This window comes from Saccopteryx leptura, chromosome 3 (genome assembly GCF_036850995.1).
Source record: "Saccopteryx leptura isolate mSacLep1 chromosome 3, mSacLep1_pri_phased_curated, whole genome shotgun sequence".
Classification (NCBI taxonomy): domain Eukaryota; kingdom Metazoa; phylum Chordata; class Mammalia; order Chiroptera; family Emballonuridae; genus Saccopteryx; species Saccopteryx leptura.
The window spans coordinates 311956240-311965115 of NC_089505.1; positions in this window are offsets into that span (position 1 = coordinate 311956240).

Consider the following 8876-nt stretch of genomic DNA (forward strand, 5'->3'; position numbering starts at 1 on the left):
CAGGGGTGCAAAATCATTGCTGCTTGAGAAATCACTGATCTAAATAATATATTTTGCCCAAGTTGAACTCTGCCTTCTCAGCTTCTGTTTTTGTGTTTGCGGTCTGTGTTAAACACAGCGCAGGCATGACAGACACTGACAGATCAGAGGAGGTTGCCCTCACTGCATCCTTATTGGTTCAAACCACTGCAGCTTCAACTACCTTTCCAGAGTGTCTATTTCCATAGAGGTGTTGCACCCTGGACATTCTCTATGGCCAAGGTCTTACCTAGCCATGGTCATTCTCTTGGACAACACAACATGGCCAGGTCTCCTGGGGCTGGAGCCAGGAGGACGCCGCATCTCCCACTTGTGAGGTGGGGGGAATCCCACAGCAGAGACCTCAGTACTCCCCCCACTCTGCTGCAGTGAACATTCTTGTATATAGCTCCTTGTATGCTTAACCAGTCATTTCCTCAGGCTAACTCTCTGGATTTAATGGCAAACACTTTTTTCCCCTGTGCCTTTGAACGGGGATTGCCAAACCATCTGGAAAGATTGTGCTAGTTTACACTCCCACTCGCTGTGTGTGACAGTATTGATTTCTTAATGCCTTTATCAGCAATCATTCAGATCTTTTACCTAATTTCCATCTGATATTATAAAAACAGTATTTCATTGTTCTCTTTCTTTGAGTGTGAATTATGTAAGCTTCTTAAAGGTGCACGAATATCAAGTTTTATAGAAATGCATTTTATAAACATTTGAATTATGGAAATTCCAATTTTATGTAGTATAGACTTTGGCAAATGTTATTTTTAAGTAGTATTTGAACTTAATTTTCATTACTGATCTCCAGAACTAAGTCAAAGGGCAAGACTAAGCAAACATGGGCCAGAGTTGGTCTTTGGATATTTACAACACTGGGCAGTGGACTAAAGGCCACTTCTGAATAAACAGATGACAGGCGCCCGATTGCCTCATTCCTTCTAAAAACTACATGCAGACATTTATTCCTATGCCCAGAATAAGACAACTCATGTAAATGATTTTCTTATAACAGGAAAATTCTGTTTTAACATTTATCTATAAAACAAAACAAATTGGCAATTTTTCCTATTCTTAATCTGATGTCAGATAATAATCTGATGTCTGATGCCAGGAATTCCTTCCTTCATATAAAATGATTTCTCGCAAAGATTGGTTGAAGTTAGAATCTCAGAGTTAGCCACCCTTTTATAATTTATGTTATTTATTGTAACCATAATTTACACCTGAAATTGGTGACTTTACTAAGAATCGAAGAACATGAGGTGCTGGATTAAATTATCAAAATTTTGCAGAATAATCTCATAATTGTGCACCAGTGATGTTATCTTTAAAGTTAAAAACAAAAACTAGACATCTTGTGACTATCACCATTGTTTAAACTACCATTGTTTTGTGTTTAACTAGATATATTTTTTTATTATCTTTAGCAAAATGTACTTTTAAACATTTCTGGAACTTGCCTTCCAGACAGGTCTCCAGAACGTGACTGACATACTTTCTTAGTTTTTGATGATAAGCTACATGATAAACAAAGCAATTGAAACATTTACTTAAAGCCTGTATCTATATCTCTAGAGTTCACAATCCAATCTAGACATGTTTCTTATTCACTATCAGCTTTGTGTGTATATAAAATCTACATCTCTAGACTCCATGACCCAATCTAAACATGTTTACTGTTAACTGCTTCAAGTGTGGATGTATGTATGTAATATAAAATCTTGTTTCTTAGTTCAACATTCAATGGACACCAAGCTACATGGTAAACATCTGTTCTGTAGTCCAACAGTATTGAATTGAAGCAAATGATTTCTCAAGAAGATTTGTTGAAATTAGAATCTCAGTGTTAGCCACCCTTTTATAATCTGTATTATTTATTATAATTATAACCTGTACCTGAAATTGGTGACTTTACTAAGAAATGGAGCCATGTGGACCAAGGTTTTAAGCCAGTATTCCACAGTGGGTTGATAGTTCCTTCAACCCACTGTGGTTTGCAAGTACTTCCTCGTAGGTTTCTTTGATGAAATAAGGTCTAGAACAGCCAAAAAAACGTCCAATTGTATATCTAATGCCTTACAAAACAGGTCTTTGTGCCTATACAAACAAAATACAGGCTACTAGATATTATGTTAGCAGATATGAACATAGACTATTGTTATAATCATTTCTCTCTTAACGCGAGGGCATTTTAACAGAACAGGAGTAAAACTTCCCACTGAGGATGTGAATTTCTAGATTTAAGCTAAGAGAAACTTAGAAAAGTTAAATTTAATTTTTGAAAGACAAGATTATTGAGCAAATCTCTTTTGAATAATTCAGACAGCTCCAATGTATGTCCTTGAATAAAATGACAGCTCATCAAGATAGAGGACAGATACCATGTCAATTTTTTATTTATAAAATCTGTAGGTGAGGGTGAGAGAGATAAAATAGGCCTTCTTCAGTTAGTGGTTCTGAAATCCCCTGCAGTGTCTGTTACAAATCCAGATTTCCAGACTTCTTCCCTGGAGATTCTGGTTAATATGACAGAATGAGATTAGAAATCTCTGTCTTCAAGAAAGCCGCAGGTAAATTATTCTAATAGTTGGTCAAGTTTGAGAAATACTGTCTTGTTCATTATTTCTTAAGTAAAAAAGCTGAACAAAAGCTCCTGTCTCGGTCAGAAATCATTGGGGCTTGAAAAATTAGTTGCTGCCTAAAACTGAGCAGCAAATACAGAATTTATATAGCCACCCTCAACCACTATCATGAAGGATTTGGTTGGTTCAAGCTATCAGGACTTGATATTGTAACTCTTAAAAGGTCAAAGCAAGAATGGATACTGGTAAGCAGGAGCTAGAGTCATAATTTGAGAAATGAAGAGAATTAAAAAATGGATAAAGTTGATGCATTATTTTATCTAACCTAAGATGTTTTTTTTCTTGTAAATAACACCATTAGTTTATATATTACTTAGAAAGAAAAACATGATATCCTGTTTTCTTATCACCCAAATGCTTTATTTTATATTTATAGAAAGAGCTCCTTTGAGCATAATTAAAGACTGTTCTCATATACAGCTCAACACTCCCTCTGCCAGACCTCACGCTTGCCTTTTTGATGTGTGCAAGCAACATCTACCATGTCACCACTGTGGCCCGCCCAATAGCAATGATAGGGAGCCATTTAGGTACAGTGCAAGTTCAGAGATGTGTATCTCAGAAGCAAAAACATGAGGTTCAGGGACTTGGCATAGACTTAGGTGTTGTTATTTAAAGTCAGACAAGGATAGTAATAAGAATAAACCACACATGATCTTGCAATAAATTAATCTGGGGATGCGGGTAGCAAAGGAGCAGACTCAAAATTAGCTGATTTAAATTAGTAGTCAGGTAAACTAGAGCTCAATGAGAGAGTCACAAATAAGGAATATAGATGAGCATTTGGCATGTTGAAGCAAAATATCTATTATGAGTCGATCTGACAGAAAAGAGATCGTGAGCAAAAAGAAGGATGCTTATTTGTTATCCTGAATTTTTATTTACTATAACACACTTTCACATATATTTTTCATATTTGATTTGACCCTCACGACATCCCCATAAGGCAGTGGTTCTCAAAGTGTGCGCCAGGGCACACTGGTGCACCCTAGAAGATATCCAGGTGCACTCTATGGTATTCCAGAGAAATATGTGCCTGCTGGGGACCAAAAAACCAACAGGGATTTTGGAGTTTAGATTTTTGGGGAACAGAGGTGTGGGGAATTGGCTGTAAGCTGACAGTCTGCCCAACTCCCACCTCACTTGCCTGATTAGGTTGCGAAAGGCTGTTAAGCAGTGGTGCTGAATTGTTTACACTACCCCCCATGTTCCCAGGAAAGACTGGAGGCAAGTTTCTTCTATCCTTTGTTTGGTGTAAAGTTAAAATGATATGTTGATGGAGGTTTTCTGCACTCAACACAATTAAGAGCAAAAAGAGAGGAATAGAATTCTTCAATGTATTGACAAGGAAATGAGAGTTTGCCTGTCAAATATATGCCCAAACATTGAAGAAGTCACTAAGACACATCAGGCTCATGTTTCTCATAAACACAAGAATGAAAAAACTTAACACATTCACACTGGGACCTGCCAAATTTACTAAATCTTACTAAGAATGTATCTATATATATAAAAAGATAACATTTTTGTTTTTTTTTTAATTTTTAACCCCTCTTTTTTACAAATTCTCAAAAGCATAACTCAAAAAATATAACATAAAAGTGTTTTCTAATGTTAGAATAAATTTAATTTTGTTGTATTTATTTTGTTTAATTACCATAAAAGCACACTTGGACTTTATATTTTTCTTTAATATTTGACTTAATTATTATAACTTATTTCTCAGAAATTTGTATACAGTGTGCCTACAATTATTTTTAGGATTTTAAATGTGCCCTGATTTCAAAAAGTTTGAGAACCACTGACTTAAGGCAAAGGAAAGAGCCCCAGTTGGAGAGGAGGACACGGAGCCTCCATGGCGTGGCATTTTATCTTAGAATCACACATCTGGTGAGAATCAGAATCAGAATCGGATTCCAACTTTGGCCTTCTGACTCCAAAGCCCAATGCATTTGGGCTTTACCACAGGAAAGAATGTATCATCTATTATCACTGAGTATGACAACCAGTCTCTGATTTGGTTCTGTGAGTGCAGGTAAGCCAAAGCCACACATTTGAGTAAGTAGAGATATTCTCAAATTCATTCTTGGTTGTTAGATTCTACATGTAATCAGGGTCAAATACTATGCACAGAGGGAATAGGCTAGATAACCACAATGTTCCTAACATGCTAGTGGCTCAGGTAGGCAGATACTCAATGCCAAGAACCAGATTTAGTTATCTTGCCCAATATTCAAGGGCTGAGTGGGATTAGGTTTCATAAGCAAGGGACCCAATTTCCTCATTTCTTTCTTCTTCATTTTTAAAGACTTTATTTATTCATTTTAGAGAGAGGAGAGAGAGAGAGAGAGAGAAGCGGAAGAAGCCAGAAGCATCAACTCCCATATGTGCCTTGACCAGGCAAGCCCAGGGTTTCAAACCAGCTACCTCAGCATTCCAGGTTAACCCTTTATCCACTGCACCATCACAGGTCGGGAAATTTCCTCATTTCTAAATAGGGTAAATGTGGCTCAGATTGCAGCACTGTTGTGAAAGCAGAGATAATGTATATAAAATATCCAGCATAGGACCTGGCAAAATGGTAGGTATTAATAATACTGATATTTACTCGGTGGTTTTATTTTTACTCAAAATGATAGCTAGATTGATTTAATCAGTCAATTCTACTTTAAAATAATTCATAAAAAATAATTGCACATTTGAGGTAACATAGCATGGTGATTAAGTGTATCACAAACAATCTTAACTGGACTGATTACCAGCTGTGTGATTTTAGGCAAGCTACTTAATTTCTCTGTTCCTCAGTTTCCTCAATTATAACATGGGAGCTATAGAATCTACTTTGTAGGATTGTGATGAAAATTAAATGACCTAATATAAATAGCTTAGAATATTTCCTGGCACATAGTAAGGGTACCGAAGTCTTTGTTTAAGTGAGTAAATTTTATATAGGCTTTAACACATGTTATTTCCAAATGAATGTGTGACAATAATATTTCTAACAAGGGATATAATTTTTACTATTAGTAGTCCACATGATTCTTAGTGCACAGCTAAAGAATGATATGCATTGTTCAAAAATGGACAAATATTGAAAATGGGCAAATAAGTACCCAATTTACACATCTAAATAAAGACCAGTTCACAGATTGTGTCTCCTTGATTAAGGGGAAAGCTAGGTCCTTCAGAGGACATTTTCTGTTCTGCAACAAATGTATAATATGAAACTTTTCCCCAAATCAAGCACAGAAAGACCTACACCCATTGCTAATAACATGATTGTTATCTGAGTAACAGAGCAATGGGGAAAGGAGAATACTTAAAGCTTGTGAGGGTTACCAGATATTATGAAGCTAATCACCAGAGCCCCAAAATACCACCAGGGCCTTCAATCAGAATGGGACTTACGGAGACCAAGTAATATGTAGCGTCTTGATCTGAGTTTATTTTACAAAAGATCTGATGAGTTAGAAGACTGATCCTGTGATCATTTCCTCCCTCAGCAAATATAAGAATACACATATTTACAATCTGGCAGAATCTCCATATTGGTTTCCTGACCTGCTAAGTAAATGCTATTTTAGTAGAAAGAACCAAACAGAGTCCATCAAAACTGACCCTCCCTCCCACTCCTCCTCCTCCATAGCTATTCTCCTACTATCTCCCAGACAGTGATCCGAAGGCAGGACCACGTTTCTAGGTAACTGCTGAGGGTGGGGCTATTAAACTTGCCTCCTTGATTAGCGAAAGCCAGATGGGTGATACACTGTGACTGAATTATTATAAATTTAATCAGGTGGGATGTCAATTACAGCTAAGTTTCTAGGTGTGGTTTTTCTGACTGGAGCAAATAAGCATTGTGCTGGTGACCTGAAAATAAGGCTCTCCAGTTTCTATCAGTGATGATAATCAGGAACAGTTTGCCTTCAGGCAGCAGAGATCAATATCTGACCTCAGGACTGTGCAAACCTGCCTGCTTTCTGATACGATGTAGCCCAGAGACCATGATCACCTTATATGGCGCAATGGTTGGTCAGAAAAAGTCCCGGGAGAACAAAACAAGGACTTGACCAGAAAAATACTCAAATTGGATAATTTAGGATAGTTTAATAAAAAAAACTACTTACAACAGTGAAGGGATGGGAAACACAAGATTATTACCATCCTTAGATGTTTTACTGGGTTGAATGATATCTCCCCAAAGTTCATGCCCTTCCCAGAACCTCAGAATGGAACCTTATTTTGAAATAGAGGCTTTGTAGATAGAATCAAGTTAAGATGAGATCATACTCAGGTGGATTCCATCCACTATGACTGATGTCCTTTAAGAAAAAGAAAATGGAAACACAAACACACACATGGGAGAATTTTGAGTGGTGATGGAGGCAGAAATCGGATTGATGCAGCTACAAACCAAGGAATGCCAAGGATGGCTGGCAGAGACCTGGAGCCAGGAACAGGCATGGAGCAAGTTCTCCCTTGGAGCCTCCAAAAAGAGAACAAGTTCTTCCTTTACTTTGATTTTGTACTTCTGCTTCCAGAACTGTAAGGATAAAAAGGTCTGTTGTTTAATCCACCTGTTGTGGGTCCTTGGGACAGCAGCCCCAGAACACTAATACAGAACCGTATGGATAAGAGTGGGTAGTTATGGAAATCCAGAGAGAACAACCATAGCTGTGAGAGAGGGCTGCCTGGTAGGCTTCGTAACCTTCAATAGAGGGGAATGCAGAGGCGGATTTAATAGCAGGCCCACCGGGCACGCACTCGGGGCCCCGACTTCTGAAGGGCCTTGCAAAACCCCAACTTTACACTTTTTTTCTAATGACAAGGGGCCTAATATTTTCTTCTGCGCCCAGGGCCTCAATCGACCTTAACACTCCTCTTGGGGTATGGCCAATCTGCTGCAACCCTGTGGTGAGCCAGCCAAGGGAATATAACTCTGACCTGAAACTCTCCTCACCTCTGGCCACTGCATCCTATTGGCCAAACACATCTGGGAGCCAAAGGGAAAGAACATATGGAGGAGATCAATCAGTCAGCTCGTGGCACATTGTCTGGCAAATAAGTTTGTAAAATTTGTGTTATTTGGTTTTGCTCACTATTATTGTTAAAAAATGGCCGCTGACCACGTGATTGTGTTGCCTAGGTGATAATGTTAATTACCCTCCTGCTTGGGAAGGGGTTTGGTTATGCTAATGTATGCTGGAGGAGGGGCTTTCACCCTGAAAAGGTTTAAAAGGAGGAGCTAGGAGGCCATTTTGAGAGAGGTCATGTGATTGCAGAGGAAGTAGTCTGCTAAGATGGCCGGGTGCTGAAGGGGAACAGAGGTGAGGGGCTTTGTGAGCTCCGCTGAGAACTGGTGGGGGCCTTTGATTCTAGGAAACCTCGGCAAAGCTTCTCCTGGTTGTGGAACTGGAGAATGTGTGAACGGGTTTTGGTGCCGTGTGTTTGTTTTTACTCGCCAGCCGAGTGTAAGGCTAGAAATAAAGAAAATGACCCACCAGTTCTTGGCTCCGTTGTTTCATTACTATCTGAGTCTACTGTGAACCTGCGTGTGCCTGCTGGCAGTGATGACAGCCGTGACTACTGGCCCTATACACATAGAATGGGAGAGAAGAGTGGAGGGCACGTCAGGGTGAAAATGGAAAATATTCAGCACGCTGGTCTGTTACAATATTTTGTGTTAATTGTGCCATTTGAGAGAACAGAGCCAACAAATGCTTTTGTAAGAACATTGCCTTCCAGAGGTAAACCCACATTACTTCAGGCACTGCTGCATGGATGACCGTTCTAGTCTGAGGTACCATGTGGTAGTTCCCTTTCAAGTGATAGAAAAGTGGTTATACCTGCTCTTTCCCATTCCAAGGAAAGAGGTACACAATTTGATTAGCCCTTTTGGATTTTGGAGGTTGTGTATTACCCCATTAGAGCATGCTACTCCAATTCACTCAGCTTCTAGCTGTCAGGCTGCTGGTGTGGAATGGGGCTTGAAGTAAGAGAGCTTTGCAGTAGGTTCAGGTTACATTGCCAACTGTCTTGACATTTGGGCCTTATTTCTACACAGGGGCTGGGAATGTCTATGGCAGACAGCAATATTGCATTAGAAGAATCACAGTGCAGACCTCTAGGGGTGTTTGTAAGGCCATGCCTTGTTCTGCTCACAACATTTCTTCCTTCAGAAAGCAGCTCCCAGTTTGCTATTGG